Here is a 17,721-nt window from a genome sequence, read left to right on the forward strand (position 1 = left end):
AGAAATGTCTTCACTGAGGGCAGTGAACCTGTGGAATTCTCTACCACAGAAGGCTGTGGATGCCAAGTCACTGAACATATTTAAGAAGGAGATAGATAGATTTCTAGACACAAGGCATCAAGGGGCATAAGGAGAAAGCAGGAATATAGTATTGAAATAGAGGATCAGCCATGATCATAGAATGGCAGAGCAGGCACAAAGGGCCGAGTGGCCTACCCCTGCTCCTATCTTCTGTTTCTATAATGGGAATCAGGAAATGGCAGATGTGTTAAACAAATATTTTGTATCTGTCTTCACAGAAGACACAAAACATACCAGAAATAATAGGGAACCAAGGGTCTAATGAGTACTGATACTAATTACTTAAGTTCCTCAGTGAGGGGAAAAAGTACTGGCAAAACTAATGGGACTAAAAGCTGATATCCCCTGGACCTGATGGCCTACATCCTAAGGTTCTAAAAGAGGTGGCTGCAGAAATAGTGGATGCATTGGTTGTGATCTTCCAAAATTCCCTTGATTCTAGAACAGTCCCAGCAGATTGGAAGGTAACAAATATGACCCTGCTATTCAAGAAAAGAGGGAGAGAACACAGGGAACTACAGGTCAGTTAGCCTGACATCAGTTGTCAGGAAAATGCTGGAATCCATTAAGTGGTAACAGGGCACTTAAATCATATGATTAGGCAGAGTTAACATGGTTTTATGAAAGGTTTGTCAAACATGATTTCCCTATTAGTTTTATTGAGAATGTAACTAGCAGGGTAGATAAAAGGGAACCAGTGGATGTAGTTATTTGGATTTCAAAAGGCATTTGATAAAGTGCCACATAAGGTTGTTACACAAGATATGGGGTTGGGGGTAACATATTAGCATAGAGGATTGGTTAATGTCAGAAAACAGAAGGGATAAATGGGTCATTTTCAGGCTAGCAGGCTGTAACTAGAGTGCTGCAAGGATCAGTGCTTGGGCCTCAGTTATTTACAATCTACATTAATGACTTAGATGAAGGGACCAAGTGTAATGTATCCAAGTTTGCTGACGATACAAAGCTAGGTGGGAAAGTAAGCTGTGAGGAGGACAGTCTGCAAAGGGATATAGACAGGTTATGGGTGGGGCAAGAAGGTGGCAGATGGAGTATAATGTGGGGAAATGTGAGGTTATTCACTTTGATACGAAAAATAGAAAAACAGAATATTTTTAAATGGTGAGACACTATTAAATGTTGGTGTTTAGAGAGACTTGGGTGTCCTCGTACAAGAAACAAAGTTAGCAAGCAATTAGGAAAGCAAATGGAATGTAGGCTTTATTGCAAGGGGGTTGGAGTACAAAAGTAAGGAAGTCTTACAATTGTACAGGGCTTTGGTGAGACCTCACCTGGAGTACTGAGTACAGTTTTGGTCTCCTTTCCTAAGGAAGGATAAACTTGCCTTAGAGGCGGTGCAGCAAAGGTTCACTAGATTAATTCCTGGGATGAGGGTTGTCCTGAGGAAAAGTTGAGTAGAATGGGCCTATACTCTCGAGTTTAGAAGAATCTAAATTGATCCAATTGAAACATAAGATTGAGAGGGCTTGACAGGGTAGATGCTGAGAGGTTGTTTCCCATGGCTGGACAGTCCAGAACTAAAGGGCATAGTTGCAGGATAAGGGGTCAGCCATATAAGATTGAGATGAAGAGGAATTTCTTCACTCAAAGGGTTGTGACTCTTTGGAACACTCTACTTCAGAGGGCTTTGGGCGCTGAGTTGTTGAATCTTTTCAAGGCTGATAGACAGATTTTTGGATTCTAGGGCAATCAAGGGATATGGGGATCGGGAAGGAAAGTGGAGTTGAGGTCGAAGATCAGCCATGATCTGGTTGAATGGCGGAGCAGGTTCGAGGGACCATGTGGCCTACTACTCCTCCTATTTCTTATGTTCTGTGAAGTTCAGAACCAAGGTGGCTCTTAACTAACTCTGGTTCCCTAATACTCCAGGCAAACCCATGGACCAGTCAGCCTGGCTCCCTAATGGAACCTGGAAGGATGTACCTAATTAGAGACTGAGATTACTCTTTGCTGCAGATAACCCTGCAAGCCAAGTCCCTATTGAGTAGGTTGTTCTAACTGAAAGCTTAATAGTACTCTTAAACTTGAGCAGTATGCATAGCTCTGCTAACCTCTCTGGTCTTGGGTAAATAGGATGCATCCCTGTGAGTTCATTTTATATTGAATATACAAATTCTACAGGTGTAGATTTCATAACTTGATTTGTAAGTAGGTGCCAGACTGGTGACACCATAACATACCAGAGTCAGTTCAGTGCTTTGAGAGGTGGTGGTGGACTTCTGAAATCCAGACCACTGAGATGACAAATGATTGTGGGACAAGATAATGCTGCTCAGTTTTACACACTATTACACTTTGCCACCTGCAAATGAAAGTGGGGCACTGCACTGTGGCAGTCAAACCTGGGTAAGCACAAGAATGCCACTGGAACTAGAGCTGTAGGTAGGCCTAACAGCTTGAGTGCTATTGGGTGATTGCTTTAAGGTGTAGACAACCTTTAAACTTGCTTTTCAGGTTATGACCTGGTGGCAGGGAGTTGCCCGGTAAAATTAAAACTTGGGAACTTACACTCAGGCCATCAAACAAATAAATTGGCATAGGCAGCTACCAGCCAAGCTAATTGAACTCAAATTATGACAAAGTGGGTAGACCACATGCATCAGAGTTTTTCACTGCCTTCCCCTGAGCAGCCATAGTAAAGATCTAAGCAGTAGGGCCACCTGGTTAGAAAAAAGAAACAGACTCTAGAACGCTCAAGTGTTTGCTGCAATTTCAGACTGGTTAGTTACCACCTAAGATGCAATCAAAGGGATTCAATTCTTAACCATTTGGGGTTGACTACCAGACCAGGCAATGCAGCAGAGGAAAGCCAGAGATGGCCAACTTTGACACCATGGATAATGGAGAGGTCAAGGTAGGGCTGTTGTTTGCTCTGGTCCCTGCTAAAGTTCATGGGTAGAGGCTGGGTGTACCGGGTAAGGGGATCACCAACAGTCCTGGTGTACAAAGCCATGTACTGAGGCCATGTCATTTTGCGTAGCGCTGGGCAAGGGGCAGGCATACACAAGGTGCAGTGATGTGTTGGTAAATGTTTGTCATGGCACTAATCAAGATTTTGACTTAGTTGGTGACATATGTTTAGTTGGACACTGGTATACGTTACATAAGGCTCCTGGTACCTAAATTTTACCTTTTTTTAATGCTTATTGAGGTGAGGGATGTTAACACTAGAGAATGGAACTCTTCCCTTTGCAAGAACCCAGTATCAGCATCAAGCACTCCCAGGTTCAGGCATAGCAGAGGCAGAGTAAAGCACCCTCCACTCTGCTCAATATGCCTTGGCCCTGATGAGCCACAGTGGAGGACTTTGGGAACCACAGTCACCTATTCCTCCCAAGCATGCTACACTTACCTCATGTCTCAAATTACTCATATACTGTATCCCAGTATAATAAGGTCACTGATAGTGATTTCTTGGCTTCAGTCCACAAATAAGCGTTACCAATGGGGATCGACGGATAAGCTGTCAGGAGCGGGAACTCTGCTCGATTTTCCCACCTCTGACCTAAGGGTGCTGAGGCCAACTGAAAGGTCCTTAGCACTGCCCCAGCTGAGACCAGCCAACTCGCCAACAAAATATCAATCAGACCACAATAAGTGAAAGCAGGGCAGCTCTCTGAATCTCGGCGACCTGCTCCTTCAGGTGAAGAAAGGCCAGGACAGAATAATGCTGCTGGATACAATATGCAAATAACTGCAGTCGAAACGTGCTGCTGCTATGGTTACAAATCTGTTGTGTAACAACCCTTCGTCCTCAACTCCGCTTTTTCTGCTGCAGGCAATGATTTTTCTAAAGCGTAGGTTTTGAAACTGGGATCCTAGGGATGGGGCTGGAAGATCATCAAATGTTGTCTATCTGTCCGTGATGGATTTCTGCATTTTTTTTGTATTTGTTAGCTTACTAACACTTTATTTCTCATCCTATAAACAGATAAAATATTTTCTACGTTGATAATGCTGTTATCCCTGATGCCATCTTTTGGAAAATAGTTCAAGTGTCACCAGGACTGCTACAGTTTTTTACAGGGGTTTCCCCAGCAGTGTGTCAATACGTTTAGCAATTGGTAAAGAAATGAACTACCAAGCCACAGAGGGAGCGATTAGGCGGGTTGAGCAAAAGCTTCATCTAAAAGATGCTTCTTTAAAGGTGGAGAGAGAAGTGGCGATGCAGAAGGGGTTTAGGAAGCGAGTTCCAAGGCAGCTAAAGGTTCTGCCGCCAATTGTGGGGTGAAAGGAGCTTAAAAGACCAGAAACCCAAAGGTGTGGAAGAGGATGTAAGGGTGGAGGAGGTTGCAGAGATAGGGCCAGAGCAGAACCATGGAGGGATCTGAAGGTGTGTTAATACATTGAGGGAGCAGGAACCAGTGTAGGTCAGAGAGGACGGGTGGTGGGTGAGCACGATTTAGTGTGGGACAAGACACTGGCAGCTACATTTTGGACCAACTGGACTACGGAGAGTAAAGGATGGGAGACCAGTGAGGTGGACATTGGAGAAATTGAGTCTAGAGGTGGCAGAAATGTGGATAAGGGTGTTAATTTTGGAGGGACAGAGGTGGCAATATTGTGGAGGTGGAAATAAGCAGTACTGGTGATGGAGAGGACATGGGGTTTGAAACTCAGCGCAAGGTCAAACAAAACATCAAGGTGTTCACATTCTGGATGAGCCTGAGCAAGTGGCCAGAGAAGGGGATGGAGTCTGTGGCAAGGGAGTGGAATTTGTGGCGGGGGGGCTGAAAACAAAGGCTGTTGACTAACCAATGTTCAATTGAAAAAAGAAAAGAAAGGACCAACAATCAGCCTGAGTGCCCCTGGGCTAAGCAGTGGTAAAATTATCCAGGGACTCTGCTGATTGTTATCCAGTGATATCTAGCTAGAAAGTGTATGCTCATGAATGTTAGGTGAGGATAAGATCAGGCTCGGCTGGGACTCTCCCTGCCCCCAGTGCTGACACTCACACATTAAGCAATTTAATTAAAATTGTTATTCGATTTTTCAGCAACATGGGTGAATAAAAGGATATGAAGTGATCAATTAGGTTAATTCTTTTCTTTCCCTCCTCTCCTGAAGGCGCTAACCCATGCCCGGAGACGGTTTCGTGAACACTGGTCATTTTCGCCACAGTAGCCATTCTTCATGTGTGAGCCTTGAGAGTGAAGAAAGAAAGAAATTGCTTTTATATAGCAGCTTTAGTGTTACCAGCACATCAACTGTTTCAAGCCAATGAGTTATCTTTGAAGTGCAGTCTCTGGCAAAGGCAGCAGCCAGTTTGCAAACAGCAATGAGATCGATGGGCAAGTAATAGTGATGTTGGTTGAGAGATAAATGTTGGGCAGGACACAGGAGAGAGCTCCCCTGCTCTTCGAACAGTGCCCATGGAATCTTTTACGTCCACCTGAGAGGGCGGACGGGGCCTCGGTTTAACGTCTCATCTGAAAGGACAGCACCTCCGACAGTGCAGCACTCCCTGTGCAGCCGGCGCGGACACGATGGGCCGAATGGCCTCCTTCTGTGCCATTAATTTTCTATGCTTCTATGATTTCCTCAGTACTGCACTAGAGTGCCGGCCTTGCTGAGGCCCCCACTTCAAAGGTTCATGCTCAATTCATGCCCCTCCTCCCCACTTTTTCTAAGAAACAGTATTTTGCAGTCCCCCAGAAAGATGGCAAAGTTCAAATGAATTGGTTTCAAAACTGGGGGAAATGAATTGAGAGAAGTTCAAACTGCTCACCCTGTCTTCAGTCATGTAGAGATTGTGGACTTCAACCAACAACTGCTCACGTAGAGTGTACAGCACAGAAACAGGCCATTCGGCCCAACTGGTCTATGCCGGTGTTTATGCTCCCCATGAGCCTCCTCCCACCCCTCTTCATCTCACCCTATCAGCATTTCCTTCTATTCCTTTCTCCCTCATGTGTTTATTCAGCTTCCCCTTAAGTGTATCTGGGGCTATTTGCCTCAACTCCTCCTTCAGGAATCTCTAATTTCATGCAGCAATCAGGAAGTGCCACAGAAACCTCTTTCACTGCAGCTGATGCAGCCTCGCAAAGCCAGAGGAGGTGCATTATGGCATGTTCTCAGCACAGATGTTTGACCTTTGGCATTGGACCTTGTTTGAGTTGTAACTATCGCATTTCCACTGGGGTTTCTTTTAGTAATAATGTTCCTCGGCCAATGAGGGATGAAGTTCGTCAATGACAACAGGCCACCGGATACTCGACAAATTGTAATTAAAACAGAAAATGCTGGACGTATATGGCTGGCTGTGGCCACATTTGAAAAGGGGAAAAGAAAGGTTTCAGGTGTCGACTCCTTGTCAGAACTGAAACTTAGAAGAAGGCCCACTGCTACTTTCTCAGAGTAATGGGAGATAGGATCTTGCTAGCATTGCTCACGTCCAGAGAACAAATCTAAAAAAAAATCAACAAAATGAAGGAGGGGGGGAGGGGGGGCTGGGGGGAAAGCACATCGACAGCCATATTAATGGTAATATCGGACTGGAAGGGGTGCAGCATCATATGACTGTTACTATGGTAATACCAGGGTTTTTTTTAAGGTGTTGTGGGCGCTGACTCTTGGTGGATACGGTTGCACAGATACCCAAATGGCCATCTTTCATGTCTGAGACTAGATATGGCTCATCAGTTTCACTGAAAGGCATTTGTGTCAGACGTGGCTCAGTGGTTAGCACTCTCATCTCAGTCAGGAGGTTGTGGGTTCAAGTCGCAATCTAGGGACTTGAGCACCTAATCTATGCTGACACGCCAATGCAATACTGAGGGAGTTCTGCACTGTCGGAGGTGCCGTCTTTCAGGTGTGGCGCTAAACCGAGGCCCCCATCTGCCCTCTCAGTTGGACATAAAAGATCCCATGGCACTATTTCGAAGAAGAGCAGGGGAGTTCTCCCTGGTGTCCTGGCCAATGTTTATCCCTCAGCCAACATCATTAAAACAGATGATCTGTTCATGTATCTAATTACCCTTTGTGTGACCTTGCTATGCACAAATTGGCTGCCATGTTTCCTACATTACAACAGTGACTACACTACAAAAGTACTTAATTGGCTGTAAAGCGCTTTGGGAAGTCCTGTGGTCGTAAAAGGCATTATATAAATGCAAATTCTTTCTTTTTTTAGACAGTGAAAGTACCCAGTGAGTATGGGGATCACGCCAAGCCTGATCCTACTCTCGCCCAATCCACACAAGCGCATATGTCCCAGCGGGGGGCACTAGTTGGCAGTCAGGATCTGAAGGCCAGGTTGATTTGCTCACCTCCCTAGCCCAGGGGCGCTGAAGCTGATTATAATGGAGATCAGCTAACACAGCACAGGTTTGGTATCTAATCTGGGACCTTCCTGATCCGTACCACAGTGGGTAATACATTTATCGACTGCTATCAGGTAGCAATTAAAAAGTGGCAAAGTACAGGAGAATATAAACTGCAACATATGCGAACTTGGTTATTCTAACCTGCAGGTGGTGCAATTGCACAGTAAAAGCTACTGTTGTATTTCTAAACATTATTTCTCAAACACACCCCTCTTCCCCACCAGAGGACACTGTGGCAAAATAACCATTGTACAACCGACTCAAAGCAAGGCATCACTTGCTATCAAACTGCGAGACAAATAGAGAATAAGGGATAGCTGAATTCATCAATCACATTGACATTTTATAATCATCATCTAAAATCAGCTCGGGAAGGATCACAGCCTTCGACAAACGCTCCTGATGTTTAGAGATACCTCAGAGCAGTTTACTGCATGGTGAGTGGGCACTGAGCAGGAGGGGAAAATCATAGAATCATAGAAAGGTTACAGAATGGGAGGAGGCCATTCAGCCCATCAAGCCCACGCCGGCTCTATGCAAGAGCAATCCAGCTAGTCCCACTCCCCTGCCCTTTCCCCATAGCCCTGCAAATTTTTTCCTTTCAAGTACTTATCCAGTTCCCTTTTGAAGGCCATGATTGAATCTGCCTCCACCACCTCCTCGGGCAGTGCATTCCAGATCCTACCCACTTGCTGTGTAAAAAAGTTTTTCCTCATGTCACCTTTGGTTCTTTTGCCAATCACCTTAAATCTATGTCCTCTGGTCCTTGACCCATCTGCCAATGGGAACAGTTTCCCTCCATCTATCCTGTCTGTACCCTTCATGATTTTGAATACCTCTATCAAATCTCCTCGCAACCGTCTCTGTTCCAAGGAGAACAACCCCAGCTTAGAACCATAAAAAAGATACAGCACAGAAGGGGGCCATTCGGCCCATCGTGTCCGCACCGGCTCGAAGAACAACCAGGTGCCCATTCTAATCCCACCTTCCAGCACCCGGTCCGTAGCCCTGCAGCTTCCAGCACTTTAGGTGCAGGTCCAGGTACTTTTTAAAAGAGTTGAGGGTCCCTGCCTCTACCACCAATTCGGGCAGTGAATTCCATACACCCACCACCCTCTGGGTAAAAAAGTTTTTCCTCATGTCTCCTCTAATCCTTCTGCTAGCTTCTCCAGTCTATCCACGTAACTAAAGTCCCTCATCCCTGGAATCATTCTAGTAAATCTCTTCTGAGCCCTTTCTGAGACCTTTACGTCTTTCCTAAAGTGCGGTGCCCAGAACTGGACACAATACTCCAGTTGTGGCCAAACCAGTATTTTATAAAGGTTCATCATGACTTCCATACTTTTGTACTCTATGCCTCTATTTATAAAGCCCAAGATCCCGTATGCTTTTTTAACCACTTTCTCAACCTGCCCTGCCACCTAAATAGGGTTAGTCAAGGGATGAAAGCAAAGTCAAAAGGGAGGGAGCTTAAGGGAGTCCCATAGGTAGAGCCACTACAGTTTCTAAGAGTGGAGTAAAGGGAGCAGGGATCGAGAAGGGTGCACATAGAGAGGGGATTGAGGAGGTAGGGAGGGATGAGGCCACGGGAGGATTTGAAGGTGAAGAGAAGGATCTGAAAGTCAATTCTCCAGGGCACAGGGTGTCAGTGGAGATCTGGAAGGATGGGGATTGGGCATTATTGTGGGTGAGTAAATGGACTGCAGTATTCTGGATGACTTGCGGAGGGTGGAGAGGTCAGCATGGAGTATGTTGGAGAAAACCAGCCTCGAGGCGCTCAAGCTGTGGCCTGGAGGGTTGAGGTGGAGGAGAGCTCGGAGCAGAAGCAGGTGATGATTCGAACGTGGAAGAAGGTGGTCTTGCACACCATGGGTGGAGGGCGGGGGAGACAGGGGGAGCTGAAGTTAGAGTTGAGCAGCATTCCCAAAGCTTCAAATCACTCCTGGTAAACGTTACTCTTAGAACGTATTTTGTGATGCTCATATAGGTCGTTTGGTGTGGTTTGGGATAGATTTTGTTCTGTCTCCACAGAGATCAGCGACCAATGCACTTTGTGTAAGTGAGATGTGACGATGCTCATGCTGAATAATTCCACAACCACTGCAATCTGACCAATTACAGCTCCGTGAGGGTTTGAATTTCCCACATGAGCTGTGGGCATTAAAAGTACAACTCGTGGGACTCGCAGGTGAATCACACATGTTAATGATCCAACAATTGAATACTGGAAAATAACCGGGTCCTATGTAGGTCGTGGTGATACTCGTGCTATGGCCCAAGAGCCACCTCCACCCATTCTCCCCCTCACTTGTGGCCGTTGGCAGACTTGCTGGTCCAGATGTCTTTCAGGCTTCACTCATGAAGGTGCGATGTCACCAGAGCTGGGCTTCCCCTTCATTTTCGTGGTTAGGAGCCAGGGCTCTCCCAAACCCGCGACCTCTACCACCTAGAAGGACAAGAGCAGCAGGCACATGGGAACAACACCTCCTGCACGTTCCCCTCCAAGTCACACACCATCCCGACTTGGAAATATATCGCCGTTCCTTCATTGTCACTGGGTCAAAATCCTGGAACTCCCTTCCTAACAGCACTGTGGGAGAAACGTCACCACACGGACTGCAGCGGTTCAAGAAGGCGGCTCATCACCACCTTCTCAAGGACAATTAGGGATGGGCAATAAATGCCGGCCTCGCCAGCGACGCCCACATCCCATGAACGAATAAAAGGAAATCCTCACAGCAGGTCAAAGGCTCCAACAGAAATATCAGTCATAGTTTTAATGCATTTATTGGTTGGGGAGTTTTTATTCTTTCCCCTTCATTGTGGGAGATTCGGGAGGGTGAACTGCCTTACCTCCCATGAAGGGGAATAAAAGCCTGGCTAATTGCCTATACTGGTAACTCGGGATCTTCTCACCCTATGAGTGAAGACACACCCCCAACACTCTGCGGCTCAGTGCAATAACAGCTTTGAGAGGTTGGGATTGTGACACCCAATAAAAAGTTAATGAAATACACCAACAGATGGCCGCCAGTCGGATACAGGGCATTAGATGAACTGAGGAGGTCTGATGTTAATCAGAAACAGAAAATAGTGAAACTTGAGAGGTTTTCAGTTCCAACAGACCCCAGTTTTTTCCATCCATTTTACCTTACAATATACGAAATAGTCTTTACTCTCAACCATTCTCTGCTCCTCCCCTGAAGGTGCTGACTCTTGCTGGGTTACAGTTCCATGGAGGAGGACAGCCCTTTTGTATCTCCAGGGCCTTTCTTCAAGTCTGAGTCTATGCAGCAACATTGGCAAGCTATTCACCCATGGTAGGCATCTTGGACAAGTGGAATCCTCTCTTCAGCTGTGCATTTTCCAGGGGGGTACACGGGCAATGGATTACAATCAGGAATGGGAATCTGGGCTCATTTCTCCCCTCCTTAGTCCCCAGCGATTGAGGCTTAATGGTAACACTGCAAAAGAAAGAACTTGTGTCAATATAGTGTTCTCCACATCCTCAAAACATCCCAAAGTGCTTCACAGACAGAGCTACTTTTGAAGTGTAAACACTGCTGTTTTGTAGGCAAACAGCCAATTTGCACACAGCAAGATCCCACACACACACACACACACACACAGCGATGAGGTATTGCTGTTCTGGCTGAGATCAGTTAACTCAGCACAAGCTGGGGATCAAACCTGGTGTGTATGGCTTGGATCCACATTGGCCAATGCACTTCGCCACTGATCTGTTGGGTAGCTGAACGAAACAACACAAACTTACAAAGGCTCCAACAAATTCAGAGCGCAGTCTGTGTCCAGAGACCAGGTGACATTTCTTCGTGTGGTTTATGCTGTCGTTTACATCCCTTTGTGTCTTGCAGCAACACATTCCTAGTACTACATATCCACAAAGGCTAGTGGAGATCTGGAACTCTCCCCCCCAAAAAGCTGTTGAGGCTGGGGGGTCAACTGAAAATTTCAAGACTGAGATTGATAGATTTTTGTTAGGCATGGGTATTAAGGGTTATGGAGCCAAGGTGAGTAGATGGAATTAAGATACAGCCATGATCAAATTGAATGGCGGAACAGGCTCGAGGGGCTGAATGGCCTACTCCTCGTCATATGTTCCTACAAGCAGTCACTTGTTACGCTGGTTAGTTAACTAGTTAATGTGCTGAGCTAGCTTTGAGTTCTGCCATGGCGGCATTTGGAGAGCTGCGATTGGGCTCTGTATTCTGATGATAGGGAGGGCAGTGCTTGACCGAAGTTCCTGCTCCTGCTCCTGTTTGCTAACCGTGGGAACCTTTCACCTTGAATTCAATGGCTACGTGCAGACTCAATCCCTGGACCGTGCTGAGTTGGCTGAGCTCCACCGTGGCAGCAGTCGTGAGCTACAATTAGCTGTCCGAGCTCAGATTCCACACCTGCTCACCGTCCAGTGAGTCCCGCTGGCATGTGAGGACGGGTTTGGGTTTGGTTGTGAAGCCCTCCAGGTGAGAATAGCCTGCCAATGCTCACTCTCTGGGCTCATAAACGAAGCACGAGCATGTGCGTAAGGTACCAGAGCGTGACTGGGCCTCATTGAAATGAATTCCAGCAAGTGTCAACAACGCACAGCAAAATCTCACTAACAGCAATGAGATAAATGACCAGATAATCCGTTTCAGGTGTTGGTTGAGGGATAGATGCTGGCCAGGACACCGGGGAGAACTCCCCCGCTCTCCTTCGAAATAGTACCATGGGATCTTTCACGTCCACCTGAGAGAGCGGACGGCACCTCCGACAGTGCAGCACTCCCTCGGCACTGCCCTGAACCCTGCAATTCTGGCCCAGGGTCAACTCTCTCAACACTGACTGGGAATCAGAGCTGGGACCACCTTGGGCTGTAAGCATCATATTAGGTGCACCATGTACTCAGTGAGGGTAAGGGCAGCCCTACAGGGATTGTACAGAAAGGACATGAGTTAAAATCAGGATGTGACATATACCAAATGGACCAGCATTGTATGGTAGGTGGCAGCATTTTAAAATATTTTGTACTGATTATGAGAATAATATTAATGAATTGGATGAATGTCCTTGTTGATGTCAGAGGTCTCCCAGTATTAGTGTGGGGAGGGGGAGGGGAAGGGGGTGAAATGGAATCGATTAACTCATTGAAACGCCTCCTCCACAGTCACTTTGACGCACACAGGGACACGTCGAGGTTGCGAACGGATCAACCTTCACATCAGACGCGCTGGGAACAAGCATTCACGTCATTGCAAACGCCAACATGGGTAAAGCTTAGGTGGGAGGAGAGAGCTGGAGGGAGCTGGTGCGAAGCCTGCAGGAGGAGAAGGGGGGCCGCAGACGCACAGCCCAACCCACCTCCCCTAATAACCGCTGTTAAAATTGCCTTTTGTTAACCGTGACTAATTTTGTTTGCAACGTAATAAAATCGAGAAACGGGGTTGGCTTCGGGAACGTAACGAGTCTGTTCGTTCAGCTCCTCTCCCCCATCATAAATTATAGTGTCAATAATAAGAATATTATTAATAATGGCCTCTGGTATAGCAGGCAGTTCTCATTCTGCCACAGCAAAGTCAACAATTTTGCAACATTTTGCAATAATATAATGGAGGCTTAAGGGATTTTATTTTTGGTTAAAAGGCTGTCAAGGTTTTTTTTCAGTCAAGAGTCGGTATTTTCAGCTGACTAAATGCACACCCAACAAAGGCATGTTTGCTGGATATTGTTTGACCCAATAAAGTGGGCATTCTGCCAGCAAATCGCCATCAGTCTCTTGACCGGTGCCCCCTCTTTCGAAGGGAGGGCGGGGCTGAAACAACCACCTGCTCGACGAGCTGGAAAACAATGCCTGCGGGTTTAGAATATTACTCTATTTTGACAGCCGACGCAAAGCGGTGAGCCCGGCAGCGCCCGTCGCGTGAGGCCAACCGGCGGGCACTGCGCCATCCCTCTCCAGGGCCACCCGGGCACAGACGGGTCTTCGGAAGAGGGGCAAGCACCCAGAGGACCCCCCCCACCCCCGCTGAAGATAGTGATTTTCTCCATGCAACTGAAAATCCTCGGATTAATATTCCATCGCCCATTAATGGGAACCTTTCAGCTGTGAAGTGAGTGTTTACTTATGTTTCCCTCCCCCCCCCTATTTATTTGTAAATGTCAATCCAATACAAGAAAAATTATAGGTGCCAGCCATGGCTCAGTGAGTAGCACACTCGCCTCTGAGTCATGATAGGTTGTGGGTTCCAGTTCTACTCCAGAGACTTGAGCACATAATCCAGGCTGACACTCCCAGTGAAGTACTGAGGGAGCGCTGCACTGTCTGAGGTGCCGTCTTTTGATAATCTGAAAAATTATTTAACTGGGTCCCTGGTAAGTGAATGGGATTTAATGGAAAGCGGATTATTTGTTACCACAGCTATATCACCAGACGTTCGCCCGTGGCATTGCTCTTGGTAGGTCAGATCATACGTTGGTTTATAAGGGCAGAGCATTATACCACATGGTCCACAATGTATTACTCTGCTGCTAATGTGGATCTCTGTGCATCTAGACTGTCCCTTTAATGCCACAAGGTCTAATTGCTCTGAGCAGACACACACCGAGGTCAGTTAGAGCATAATTGTTTCTTTGTAGATTAGCAGCTCTCTGTAAATCCCTGGCTCCTCTCCCAAGGTCAGAAAACCAGCAGGAGATAACGGGCTTTCTGTTTTATACATTTTTTTAAAGATTACCTTCCATTTACAACAAACTGTGATGCCTGCAGTGTGACGCCTGCAGTGTGACGTCTGCAATGTGACACATGAAGTGCGACCTCTAAATGATAGATCCTTGCTAAATGCAAGACTTTTATATGCAGTGGGTTACAATAGTTGTTTTAAAGTACCATAACGGTACTTGTGTAAATAATAGACAGGTTTTACTGCATATTTTGCATTATTGCAAAGCTGATTCAACACAAACTGTATCGTGTAACTCAGGTATGAATTTAGAATTTAGACAACCTCCTTGGGGTGGTCTCACATTGTCCCGTTTTCTGCGCCAGCTGCAGTATAACTGCGACTGGTGGAAAGCCGAGTTAAAAAAATTGGGCTGGTCTTGGGAACTTACAAACTTAGTGTTAATCTTTTTTTAAATATTAACCGAGAGACTCTTTCCTTAACATTAAAGTTTAGCAGTAGTCAGATGCCAGTGAACAAGAAGTTCTGTTTTTTTTCCCAGCCACTGAATGACACAGAGCTGGCAATATAACATAGGTCTGCTGGTCCCCACCTACTGGTCTCAAATCAGTACTTGTAGTATAACAGAACCGGTGATATTAGTAATCTCCTTATATCTCATAGATGTACGTGATGTGCACTTCACTTTAATGTACGACCTCCTGACAACCTCATGAACTATCGGGAGGATGGGGGGTGGTGGAGAAAGGAACACAACTTGGAAACATTAACAAAGGTTCCTGTTCCTCCATGGCCTCGCCCCTCCCTATCTCAGTAACCACCTCCAGCCCTACGAGATCTCTGCGCTCCTCCAATTCTGGCTTCTTGCGTATCCACGATTTTCATCGCTCCACCGTCGGCGGCAGTGCCTTTAGCTTCCTAGGACCTAAGCACTGGAATTCCCTCCCTAAACCTCTCTGCCTGTCTACCTCTCTCTCCTTTACAACGCTCCTTAAAACCTGCTTCTTTGACCAAGCTTTTGGTCACCTGTCCTAATATCTGCTTATATGGCATGGTGTCAAATTTTTGTTCGATAACCCTCCTGTGAAGCGCCTCGGGACATTTTACTATGTTAAAGATGCTGTATAAATGCATGTTGTCGTTTGGAGAAAAATTAATACCCAGTAAGTGAAGCTCTGCGTCATTCTGTAGCTGGGAAAACCAGAACTTCCTGCGCACTAGCAATCTGAACACCATTAAGTTTTAATGTTAAGGAAAGAGTCTCTCTGTTAATATTAAAAAAAGATAAACATTAAGTTTAAAAGTTCCCAGGACAGCCTAATTTTTTAAGCTCGGCCTTTGCACCAGTCACAGTTAGACTGCAGCTGGCAGTACCTGATAAGTGAAGCACTGGTGGGGACTTAATTCAGATTCCAGAAGGACATTGCAGAAAATTACCCGTACATTTTTGTTAATTCAAACCAACCCACGTGGGGCAATTCTCAGATGCAGAATACAGTAGGTTTAAAACTGTTGCTGACAATGCTGGAGCTAATTAACCAGGTAAATGTCAATTAATATATAGACACACACACACAAAAAAAAAACACTCACTGGGTAAAAGTGCAGGGAATTTTTATGACCAGATGTCTTTATCACAGAAACAGCTCATCGTCAATGTTTACCTTACAAACAAAACCTGCCGGGAAACTGAAACCGCTCACCATCAACACCCTGCAACAACCTACTCCAGGACTCTACGATCGGGCTACAGGCGCCTTTAGATCATCTCCAATACCCACCGTCATTTTACTGTAAGGGGGTTCGCCTTCAGGATGCCCTACATATAATTTGATAAGATTTGGTATCTGACACATCCATGCATCAGTTACGACGAAAGCTAAGGTTAATTATTGGTTATTTTATTCAGAGTCAAGGAAATGATCATTAAGATTAAAAGGACATAAGCACTGACTTTCATTTCTATATACCTCAAGGTGTATTCGTAATATGAACATAGGAACAATGACGGTCAGGGAAAAGACCCTCTGGTCCATCCAGCCCATCCCAAAAAATTGTGGAACCTTGTTTATCACAATATATACACTCCCCACCCAACCCGAAACCATGTGATCTTCTGGGAGCGGCAAAAAACCAGATAAAAACCCAGGGACTGACATCAAACCACACCATTACCTGACAACTGGTAAAATCTTTGCTGCTTAGTGGGGTAAATGTACCAGTGGTACTGAGCCACCCAGAATAGAAAGGTGCCAGGTTCAGTTCTGAGTTAAGCTGGTCTTGGCTGTACAGTGATGAGGGAGAGATAACTGCCTCAGTGCTACTGGGCCTGTGAGGGGTAAAATCAGCCAAGGTTCCTGGTTCTGACTGCTGTCCAGCAACCCCTGCTAGAAAGTGTGTCGATGTTGAGTGAGGCCATGATGGAGCTAGGCTGTGAGGTTCCCCCATGCTTGATTAGCTTGCCTTCATTCACTGGCAGGTGGTTTTCTGTATGAGGGACCACCCCCTTCCACCCTACACTCCCAGAGACCCTTGGAAATGTTGACCCACTCCCAGAGACCCCAGAAAATATTGACCCCACTCCCGGAGACCCCATCAAATATTGACCCACTCCCAGAGACCCTCTGAAAATACTGACCCACTCCAGAAGACCCCCTGCATATACTGGAACACTCCCAGGAACTCCTTGCAAATATTGACACACTCCTTGGGACCCCCTGCAAATTCTGACACATTCTGGGACCCCCGACATATATTGACATTCTGCGACCCCTGACATATATTGACATTCTGCGACCCCCGGCATATATTGACATTCTGGGACCCCCGACATATACTGACATTCTGGGACCCCCGACATATATTGACATTCTGCGACCCCCGGCATATATTGACATTCTGGGACCCCCGGTATATATTGACATTCTGGGACCCCCGACATATATTGACATTCTGCGACCCCTGGCATATATTGACATTCTGCGACCCCCGACATATATTGACATTCTGGGACCCCCGACATATATTGACATTCTGGGACCCCCGACATATATTGACATTCTGCGACCCCCCGACATATACTGACATTCTGGGACCCCTGACATATATTGACATTCTGGGACCCCTGACATATATTGACATTCTGGGACCCCTGACATATATTGACATTCTGCGACCCCTGGCATATATTGACATTCTGGGACCCCTGACATATATTGACATTCTGCGACCCCTGACATATATTGACATTCTGGGACCCCCGACATATATTGACATTCTGCGACCCCTGGCATATATTGACATTCTGGGACCCCTGACATATATTGACATTCTGGGACCCCCGACATATATTGACATTCTGGGACCCCCGACATATACTGACATTCTGGGACCCCCGACATATATTGACATTCTGCGACCCCTGGCATATATTGACATTCTGGGACCCCCGACATATATTGACATTCTGGGACCCCTGACATATACTGACATTCTGCGACCCCTGACATATATTGACATTCTGGGACCCCCGACATATATTGACATTCTGCGACCCCCGACATATATTGACATTCTGGGACACCTGACATATATTGACATTCTGCGACCCC

At 46.2% G+C, this 17,721-nt stretch overlaps 1 long non-coding RNA gene across 1 annotated transcript in view; it reads right to left on the minus strand.

The window, feature by feature from the left end:
• Window positions 1–10,189: 10,189 nt before the first annotated feature.
• Window positions 10,190–17,721, minus strand: part of LOC137304444 (uncharacterized) — a 34,978-nt gene continuing 27,446 nt past the window's right edge. Inside the window, exon 2 of the long non-coding RNA XR_010958579.1 lies at window positions 10,190–10,891. This is a non-coding gene — a long non-coding RNA (uncharacterized lncRNA). The remainder of the gene's footprint in view (window positions 10,892–17,721) is intronic.

This window comes from Heptranchias perlo, chromosome 37 (assembly GCF_035084215.1).
Source record: "Heptranchias perlo isolate sHepPer1 chromosome 37, sHepPer1.hap1, whole genome shotgun sequence".
NCBI classification, from domain to species: domain Eukaryota; kingdom Metazoa; phylum Chordata; class Chondrichthyes; order Hexanchiformes; family Hexanchidae; genus Heptranchias; species Heptranchias perlo.